Below are 9,698 nucleotides of genomic sequence, written 5' to 3' on the forward strand. Positions count from 1 at the left end.
TCCCTTTTCACCTTCTCAGGAATCCATTATTAGCCACAAAATTCTTTCATATTTGGCTAAAAGTATTTTATGAAAAAAAAGTGTTGTTTAAATAATTGCAGCTGGGACTTCCCTGGTGGTCCAGTGGTTGGGATTCCACACTCCCAAGGCAGGGGACCCAGGTTCGATCCCTAGTCAGGGAACTAGATCCTGCATGCTACAACTAACAGCCCTCATGCTGCAACTAAAATATCCCGCATGCCGCAACAAGGGTCCTGCATGCGGCAGCAAAGGTCCTGCATGCTGCAACTAAGACCTAGTGCAGCCAAATATATAAGTAAATAAATAAATAGTTGCAGCTGTTTCTGTAGTCAAGGTGGGAAGAACAAAGACAGTTGATTTGTTTGGGGAAACACATTAATGAGGCTTTCAGTTATGAAGGTAAGACTTTGAGCTGAAAGTAGTGGTTGAAATAAATAGGAGCTAAATTGATGTCCTCTATAAGCATTTTGAATTTTCTATCAAGCAGCCAAAGAGACAAGAGTAGGAATCAGGAGTCTGTGGAAAAGAGTTAATGGGAGAATGGGCTCCAGAATCATGGTAGATTGTCAATAACAAAACATCACTATGGCAGGAACTTATGTCTGATACTCAATTTTTACAAGTTGATACCTGCTCTGTCCAGTAATCTCCCTCTGCTAGGCCAACTTTAGTAAAAACTCCATTGCATGCAAAAGCACTGTGTTAGTGGTACCTTGAGGGGTCATGCAGAGTGGGTTTTATTGGCTTGGCCAAAAAGTTCATTCGGATTTAAAGTAAACATGGAAGACACATTTTTCATTTTCACCAAGAACTTTATTGAGCAACATATTCAACGTCTTGTTTTGCTACCTTCTGCCATTTTTCAGGCAACTTCATAATACCATCTTCCCACAATTTTTTATCTTTTTGAGTAAAGAACTGTTCCAGTTGCCTTTTACAGTCTTCCAGGGAATTGACATTTCTTCCATTAAGAGAGCTTTGTAAAGACCGAAATAAGTGGCAATCTGAAGGTGCAATGTCTGGTGAATACGGCGGAGGTATCAGAACTTCCCAGCCACGCTGAACAGATTTTACCTGTTCATCAAAGGAACATGCGGTCTTGCGGTAACCTGATGGAAGATTATGTGCTTTTGGTTGACTAATTCTGGATGCTTTTCATTGAGTGCTGCTTTCAGTTGGTCTAATTGGGAGCAATACTTGTTGGAATTAATCGTTTGGTTTTTCCAGAAGGAGCTAATAATACAAGACTCTCTTCCAATCCCACCATATACACAACATCACCTTCTTTGGTTGAAGACCGGCCTTTGGTGTGGTTGCTGGTAGTTCATTTAACTTGCCCCATGAACTCTTCTGTTCCATGTTATTGTACAGTATCCACTTTTCATTACCCGTCACAATTTGTTTTAAAAACGGAATGTTTTTGTTACATTTAAGTAGAGAATCACATGCAGAAATATGGTCAAGAAGGTTTTTTGTGCTTAAATTATGTGGAACCCAAACATCAAAGTGACTAACATAACCAAGCTGGTGCAAATGATTTTCAGTGCTTGATTTGGATATTTTGAGTATGTCGGCTATCTCACGTGTGGTATAATGTTGATTGTTCTCAGTTAATGTCTCGATTTGATCGCTGTCAACTTCAACTGGTCTACCCAACCATGGAGCATCATCGAGTGAGAAATCTCCAGCATGAAACTTCGCAAACCACTTTTGACATGTTCAATCAGTTGCAGCAGTTCTCCATACACTGCACAAATCTTTTTTTGCATTTCAGTTGCGTTTTTACCTTTCTTGGAATAATAAAGCATAATATGCCTAAAATGTTGCTTTTTTTCTTCCATCTTCAATATTAAAATGGCTACACAAAAATTCACCAATTTTGATAAGTTTTTTTTACTGCACGCTGATATGACAGCTGTCACAATACAATCTAACAAAATTGTTTCAAATGAAATTAAAGACAACTAAATGCTACTAGAGCCATCTTAAGGAAAAAAAAAAACAAGTAAACCTTCTGGCCAACCCAGTATCTACACGTGGAGTGAATCAGTGAAGAGAGAGAACAGATATCAGTAATAATAGTGCCAAGATGGCTGAAGTAGATCAAGAATTGAACTGGAAGCTGGAATTCAGAATTAAAGGTATTAGCAACAACTAGGAAAAACAAGAGAATATTGAGAAGAGTGTTGGACTTCCTGCAATTGTACAAGAATAGGGACTTGAATATTTTTCATTTGATATTAAAAGAAAAAGTTAGTCTGGAAGGCTAGAGAACTAAGGACATTAAATATGTGAGGGAGTATGAGCATAAACACACACCCTGGGTACATGGTAAATTTATGAATAGTTACATATTTAGATTTTATATAATTTTCATTATTGTACTTGGTCAGATTTGCTGTCTTTAAATAAAGTTGTTCAAGATCTGTTTGTAGTACCTTTACATTTTGAGGGCTCCATTTTGTATTTTAGATTTATGAAGTCTATCACTCTATATCTTTGCTGAAGCACTAGATATATATTGCTAGCTGTTTTATTTAATTAATTAATTAATTAATTAATTAATCAGTCATCAGTTTTATACACATCAGTGTATACATGTCAATCCCAATCGCCCAATTCAGCACACAACCATCCCCACCCCACCGCGGTATTCCCCCCTTGGTGTCCATACATTTGTTCTCTACATCTGTGTCTCAACTTCTGGCCTGCAAACCAGTTCATCTGTACCATTTTTCTAGGTTCCATGTACATGCATTAATATATGATATTTGTTTTTCTCTTTCTGACTTACTTCACTCTGTATGACAGTCTCTAGGTCCATCCATGTCTCAACAAATGACTCAATTTCGTTCCTTTTTATGGCTGAGTAATATTCCATTGTATATATATACAACAACTTCTTTATCCATTGGTCTTTCGAAGGGCATTTAGGTTGCTTCCATGACCTGGCTATTGTAAATAGTGCTGCAATGAACATTGGAGTGCATGTGTCTTTTTGAATTACAGTTTTCTCTGGGTATATGCCCAGTAGTGGGATTGCTGGGTCATATGGTAATTCAATTTTTAGTTTTTTAAGGAACCTCCATATTGTTCTCTATAATGGCTGTATCAATTTACATTCCCACCAGCAGTGCAAGAGGGTTCCCTTTTCTCTACACCATCTCCAGCATTTGTTGTTTGTAGATTTTCTGATAATGCCCATTCTAACTGGTGTGAGGTGATACCTCATTGTAGTTTTGATTTGCATTTCTCTAATAATTAGTGATGTTGAGCATCTTTTCATGTGCTTCTTGGCCATCTGTATGTCTTCTTTGGAGAAATGTCTGTTTAGGTCTTCTGCCCATTTTTGGATTGGGTTGTTTGTTTCTTTAATATTGAGCTGAATGAGCTGTTTATATATTTTGGAGATTAATCCTTTGTCCGTTGATTCATTTGCAAATATGTTCTCCCATTCTGAGGGTTGTCTTTTCGTCTTGTTTATGGTTTCCTTTGCTGTGCAAAACGTTTGAATTTTCATTAGGTCCCATTTTTTAATTTTTGTTTTTATTTCCATTACTCTAGGAGGTGGATCAAAAAAGATCTTGCTGTGATTTATGTCAAAGAGTGTTCTTCCTATGTTTTCATCTAAGAGTTTTATAGTGTCCAGTCTTACATTTAGGTCTCTAATCCATTTTGAGTTTATTTTTGTGTATGGTGTTAGGGAGTGTTCTACTTTCATTCTTTTACATGTAGCTGTCCAGTTTTCCCAGCACCACTTATTGAAGAGACTGTCTTTTCTCCATTGTATATCTTTGCCTCCTTTATCATAGATTAGTTGACCATACGTGTGTGGGTTTATCTCTGGGCTTTCTATCCTGTTCCATTGATCTATATTTCTGTTTTTGTGCCAGTACCATATTGTCTTGATTACTGTAGCTTTGTAGTATAGTCTGAAGTCAGGGAGTCTGATTCCTCCAGCTCCGTTTTTTTCCCTCAAGACTGCTTTGGCTATTCGGGGTCTTTTGTGTCTCCATACAAATTTTAAGATGATTTGTTCTAGTTCCGTAAAAATGCCATTGGTAATTTGATAGGGATTACATTAAATCTGTAGATTGCTTTGGGAAGTAGAGTCATTTTCACAATATTGATTCTTCCAATCCAAGAACATGGTATATCTCTCCATCTGTTGGTATCATCTTTAATTTCTTTCATCAGTGGCCTTATAGTTTTCTGCATACAGGTCTTTTGTCTCCCTAGGTAGGTTTATTCCTAGGTATTTTATTCTTTTTGTTGCAATGGTAAATGGGAGTGTTTCCATAATTTCTCTTTCAGATTTTTTATCATTAGTGTATAGGAATGCAAGAGATTTCTGTGCATTCATTTTGTATCCTGCAACTTTACCAAATTCATTGATTAGCTCTTGTAGTTTTCTGGTGGCATCCTTGGGTTTCTCTATGTATAGTATCATGTCATCTGCAGACAGTGACAGTTTTGCTTCTTTTTTTCCAATTTGTATTGCTTTTATTTCTGTTTCTTCTCTGATTGCTGTGGCTAGGACTTCCAAAACTATATTGAAAAACAGTGGTGAGAGTGGACATCCTTGTCTCTTTCCAGATTAGAGGAAATGCTTTCAGTTTTTCACCATTGAGAATGATGTTTGCTGTTGGTTTGTCGTATATGGCCTTTATTATATTGAGGTAGGTTCCCTCTATGCCCACTTTCTGGAGAGTTTTTATCATAAGTGGGTGTTGAATTTTGTCAGAAGATTTTTCTGTATCTATTGAGATATCATATAGTTTTTATTCTTCAATTTGTTAATATGGTGTATCACATTGATTCATTTGCATATATTGAAAAATCCTTGCATCCCTGGGATAAATCCCTCTTGATCGTGTTGTATGATACTTCTAATGTTTTGTTGGATTCTGTTTGCTAGTATTTTGTTGAGGATTTTTGCCTCCATTTTCATCAGTGATATTGGTGTGTAATTTTCTGTTTTTGTAGTATCTTTGTCTGGTTTTGGTATCAGGGTGATGATGGCCTCATAGAATGAGTTTGGGAGTGTTTCTTCCTCTGCAATTTTTAGGCAGAGTTTGAGAAGGATGGGTGTTAGCTCTTCTCTAAATGTTTGACAGAATTCACCTGTGAAGCCATCTGGTCCTGGACTTTTGTTTGTTGGAAGAATTTTAATCACAGTTTCAATTTCATTACTTGTGATTGGTCTGTTCATATTTTCTGTTTCTTCCTGGTTCTGTCTTGGACGGTTATACCTCTCTAAGAATTTGTTCATTTCTTCCAGGTTGTCCATTTTATTGGCATAGAGTTGCTTGTAGTAGTCTCTTAGGATGTTTTGTATTTCTGCAGTGTCTGTTGTAACTTCTCCTTTTTCATTTCTAATTTTATTGAATTGAGTCCTCTCCCTCTTTTTCTTGATGAGTCTGGCTGATGGTTTATCAGTTTTGTTAATCTTCTCAAAGAACCAGCTTTTAATTTTATTGATCTTTGCTATTGTTTTCTTTGTTTTTATTTCATTTATTTCTTCTCTGATCTTTATGATTTCTTTCCTTCTGCTAACTTTGGGTTTTGTTTGTTTTTTCTCTAGTTCCTTTAGGTGTAAGGTTAGATTGTTTACTTGAGATTTTTCTTGTTTCTTGAGGTAGACTTGTATAGCTATAAACTTCCCTCTTAGAACTGCTTTTGCTGCATCCCATAGGTTTTGGATCGTCGTGTTTTCATTGTCATTTGTCTCTAGGTATTTTTTGATTTCCTCTTTGATTTCTTCAGTGATCTCTTGGTTATTTAGTAACATATTGTTTAGCCTCCATGTGTTTGTGCTTTTCACGTTTTTTTCCCAAAATCGATTTCTAATCTCATAGCGTTGTGGTCAGAAAAGATGCTTGATATGATTTCAATTTTCTTAAATTTACTGAGGCTTGATTTGTGACCCAAGATGTGATCTATCCTGGAGAATGTTCCATGCGCCCTTGAGAAGAAAGTGTAATCTGCTGTTTTTAGATGGAATGTCCTATAAATATCAATTAAATCTATCTGGTCTATTGTTTCATTTAAAGCTTCTGTTTCCATATTTATTTTCATTTTGGATGATATGTGCATTGGTATAAGTGAGGTGTTAAAGTCCCCCACTATTATTGTGTTACTGTCGATTTCCTCTTTTATAGGTGTTAGCAGTTGCCTTATGTATTGAGGTGCTCCTATGTTGGGTGCATATATATTTATAATTGTTATATCTTCTTCTTGGATTGATCCCTTGATCATTATGTAGTGTCCTTCCTTGTCTCTTGTAACATTCTTTATTTTAAAGTCTATTTTATCTGATATGAGTATAGCTACTCCAGGTTTCTCTTGATTTCCATTTGCATGGAATATCTTTTTCCATCCCCTCACTTTCAGTCTGTATGTGCCCCTAGGTCTGAATTGGTTCTCTTGTAGACAGCATATATATGGGTCTTGTTTTTGTATCCATTCAGCAAGCCTGTGTCTTTTGCTTGGAGTGTTTAATCCATTCACGTTTAAGGTAGTTATCGATATGTATGTTCCTATGACCATTTTCTTAATTGTTTTGGGTTTGTTTTTGTAGGTCCTTTTCTTCTCTTGTGTTTCCCACTTAGAGAAGTTCCTTTAGCATTTGTTGTAGAGCTGGTTTGGTGGTGCTGAATTCTCTTAGCTTTAGCTTGTCTGTAAAGCTTTTGATTTCTCCATCAAATCTAAATGAGATCTTTGACGGGTAGAGTAATCTTGGTTGTAGGTTCTTCCCTTTCATCACTTTAATTATATCATGCCACTCCCTTCTGGCTTATAGAGTTTCCACTGAGAAATCAGCTGTTAGCGTTATCAGAGTTCCCTTGTATGGTATTTGTCATTTTTCCCTTGCTTCTTTCAATAATTTTTCTTTGGGTTTAATTTTTGCCAATTTGATTACTGTGTGTCTTGACGTGTTTCTCCGTGAGTTTATCCTGTATGGGACTCTCTGCACGTCCTGGACTTGGGTGGCTATTTCCTTTCCCATGTTAGGGAAGTTTTCGACTATAATCTCTTCAAATATTTTCTCTGGTCCTTTCTCTCTCTCTTCTCCTTCTGGGACCCGTATAATGCGAATGTTGTTGCATTTAATATTGTCCCAGAGGTCTCTTAGGCTGTCTTCATTTCTTTTCATTCTGTTTCCTTTATTCTGTTCCACAGCAGTGAATTCCAACATTCTGTCTTCGAGGTCACTTATCCGTTCTTCTGCCTCAGTTATTCTGCTATTGATTCCTTCTGGTGTAGTTTTCATTTCAGTTATTATATTGTTCATCTCTGTTTGTTTGTTCTTTAATTCTTCTAGGTCTTTGGTAAACATTTCTTGCTTCTTCTCGATCTTTGCCTCCATTCTTTTTCCTGTGTCCTGGATCATCTTCACTATCATTATTCTGAATTCTTTTTCTGAAAGGTTACTTATCTCCACTTCATTTAGTTGTTTTTCTGGGGTTTTATCTTGTTCCTTCATGTTGTATATAGCCCTCTGCCTTTGCATTTTGTCTATCTTTCTGTGAATCTGCTAGCTGTTTTTTATTTGAATTCTCAAACTAATGATTATAATACTACCATTAATTGATGATAAGATCCCTAGTAAGCACTGCATTCCCTAGCATGTTTTCTGACAGACCTAATCCTCTTCAGAAAGGGAATCATGTTAAAACAAATTTGGGAAACACTAAACCAGAATCTACCAAGTGCAAATTCTCAATTCACATCAATAAAGTAATGGCTGTAAAAGGTATCACAGAGGGAATAAAATAATTTAATGTAGCTTTTTTTTTAAACATCTTTATTGGAGTATAATTGCTTTACAATGGTGTGTTAGTTTCTGCTTTATAATAAAGTGGATCAGTTACACATATACATATGTTCCCATATCTCTTCCCTCTTGCATCTCCCTCCCTTCCACCCTCCCCTCTAGGTGGTCACAAAGCACCGAGCTGATCTCCCTGTGCTATGCGGCTGCTTCCCACTGGCTATCTATTTTACACTTGGTAGTGTATATATGTCCATGACACTCTCTCACCCTGTCACATCTCACCCATCCCCCTCCCCATATCCTCAAGTCCATTCTCTAGTAGGTCTGTGTCTTTATTCCCGTCTTGCCACTAGGTTCTTCATGACCTTTTTTTTTTCCTTAGATTCCATATATATGTGTTAGCATTCTGTATTTGTTTTTCTTTTTCTGACTTACTTCACTCTGTATGACAGACTCTAACTCCATCCACCTCATTACAAATACCTCCATTTCATTTCTTTTTATGGCTGAGTAATATTCCGTTGTATATATGTACCACATCTTCTTTATCCATTCATCTAATGATGGACACTTAGGTTGCTTCCATGTCCTGGCTATTGTAAATAGAGCTGCAATGAACATTTTGGTACATGACTCTTTTTGAATTATGGTTTTCTCAGGGTATATGCCCAGTAGTGGGATTGCTGGGTCGTATGGTAGTTCTATTTTTAGATTTTTAAGGAACCTCCATACTGTTCTCCATAGTGGCTGTATCAATTTACATTCCCACCAACAGTGCAAGAGTGTTCCCTTTTCTCCACACCCTCTCCAGCATTTATTGTTTGTAGATTTTTTGATGATGGCCACTCTGACCGGTGTGAGATGATATCTCATTGTAGTTTTGATTTGCATTTCTCTAATGATGAATGATGTTGAGCATTCTTTCATGTGTCTGTTGGCAATCTGTATATCTTCTTTGGAGAAATGTCTATTTAGGTCTTCTGCCCATTTTTGGATTGGGTTGTTTGTTTTTTTGTTATTGAGCTGCATGAGCTGCTTATAAATCTTGGAGATTAATCCTTTGTCAGCTGCTTCATTTGCAAATATTTTCTCCCATTCTGAGGGTTGTCTTTTGGTCTTGTTTATGGTTTCCTTTGCTGTGCAAAAGCTTTTAAGTTTCATTAGGTCCCATTTGTTTATTTGTGTTTTTATTTCCATTTCTCAAGGAGCTGGGTCAAAAAGGATCTTGCTGTAATGTATGTCATAGAGTGTTCTGCCTATGTTTTCCTCTAAGAGTTTGATAGTGTCTGGCCTTACACTTAGGTCTTTAATCCATTTTGAGTTTATTTTTGTGTATGGTGTCAGGGAGTGTTCTAATTTCATACTTTTACATGTACCTGTCCACTTTTCCCAGCACCACTTATTAAAGAGGCTGTCTTTTCTCCACTGTAAATTCTTGCTTCCTTTATCAAAGATAAGGTGACCATATGTGCGTGGGTTTATCTCTGGGCTTTCTATCCTGTTCCATTGATCTATATTTCTGTTTTTGTGCCAGTACCAACCCGTCTTGATTACTGTAGCTTTGTAATATAGTCTGAAGTCAGGGAGCCTGATTCTTCCAGCTCCATTTTCGTTCTCAAGATTGTTTTGGCTCTTCGGGGTCTTTTGTGTTTCCATACAAATTGTGAAATTTTTTGTTCTAGTTCTGTGAAAAATGCCAGTGGTAGGTTGATAGGGATTGCATTGAATCTGTAGATTGGTTTGGGTAGTAGAGTCATTTTCACAATGTTGATTCTTCCAATCCAGGAACATGGTATATCTCTCCATCTATTTGTATCATCTTTAATTTCTTTCATCAGTGTCCTATAATTTTCTGCATACAGGTCTTTTGTCTCCTTAGGTAGGTTTATTCCTAGATATT

The sequence above is a fragment of the Balaenoptera acutorostrata genome, chromosome X (genome assembly GCF_949987535.1).
Source record: "Balaenoptera acutorostrata chromosome X, mBalAcu1.1, whole genome shotgun sequence".
Taxonomy (NCBI): Eukaryota; Metazoa; Chordata; class Mammalia; order Artiodactyla; family Balaenopteridae; genus Balaenoptera; species Balaenoptera acutorostrata.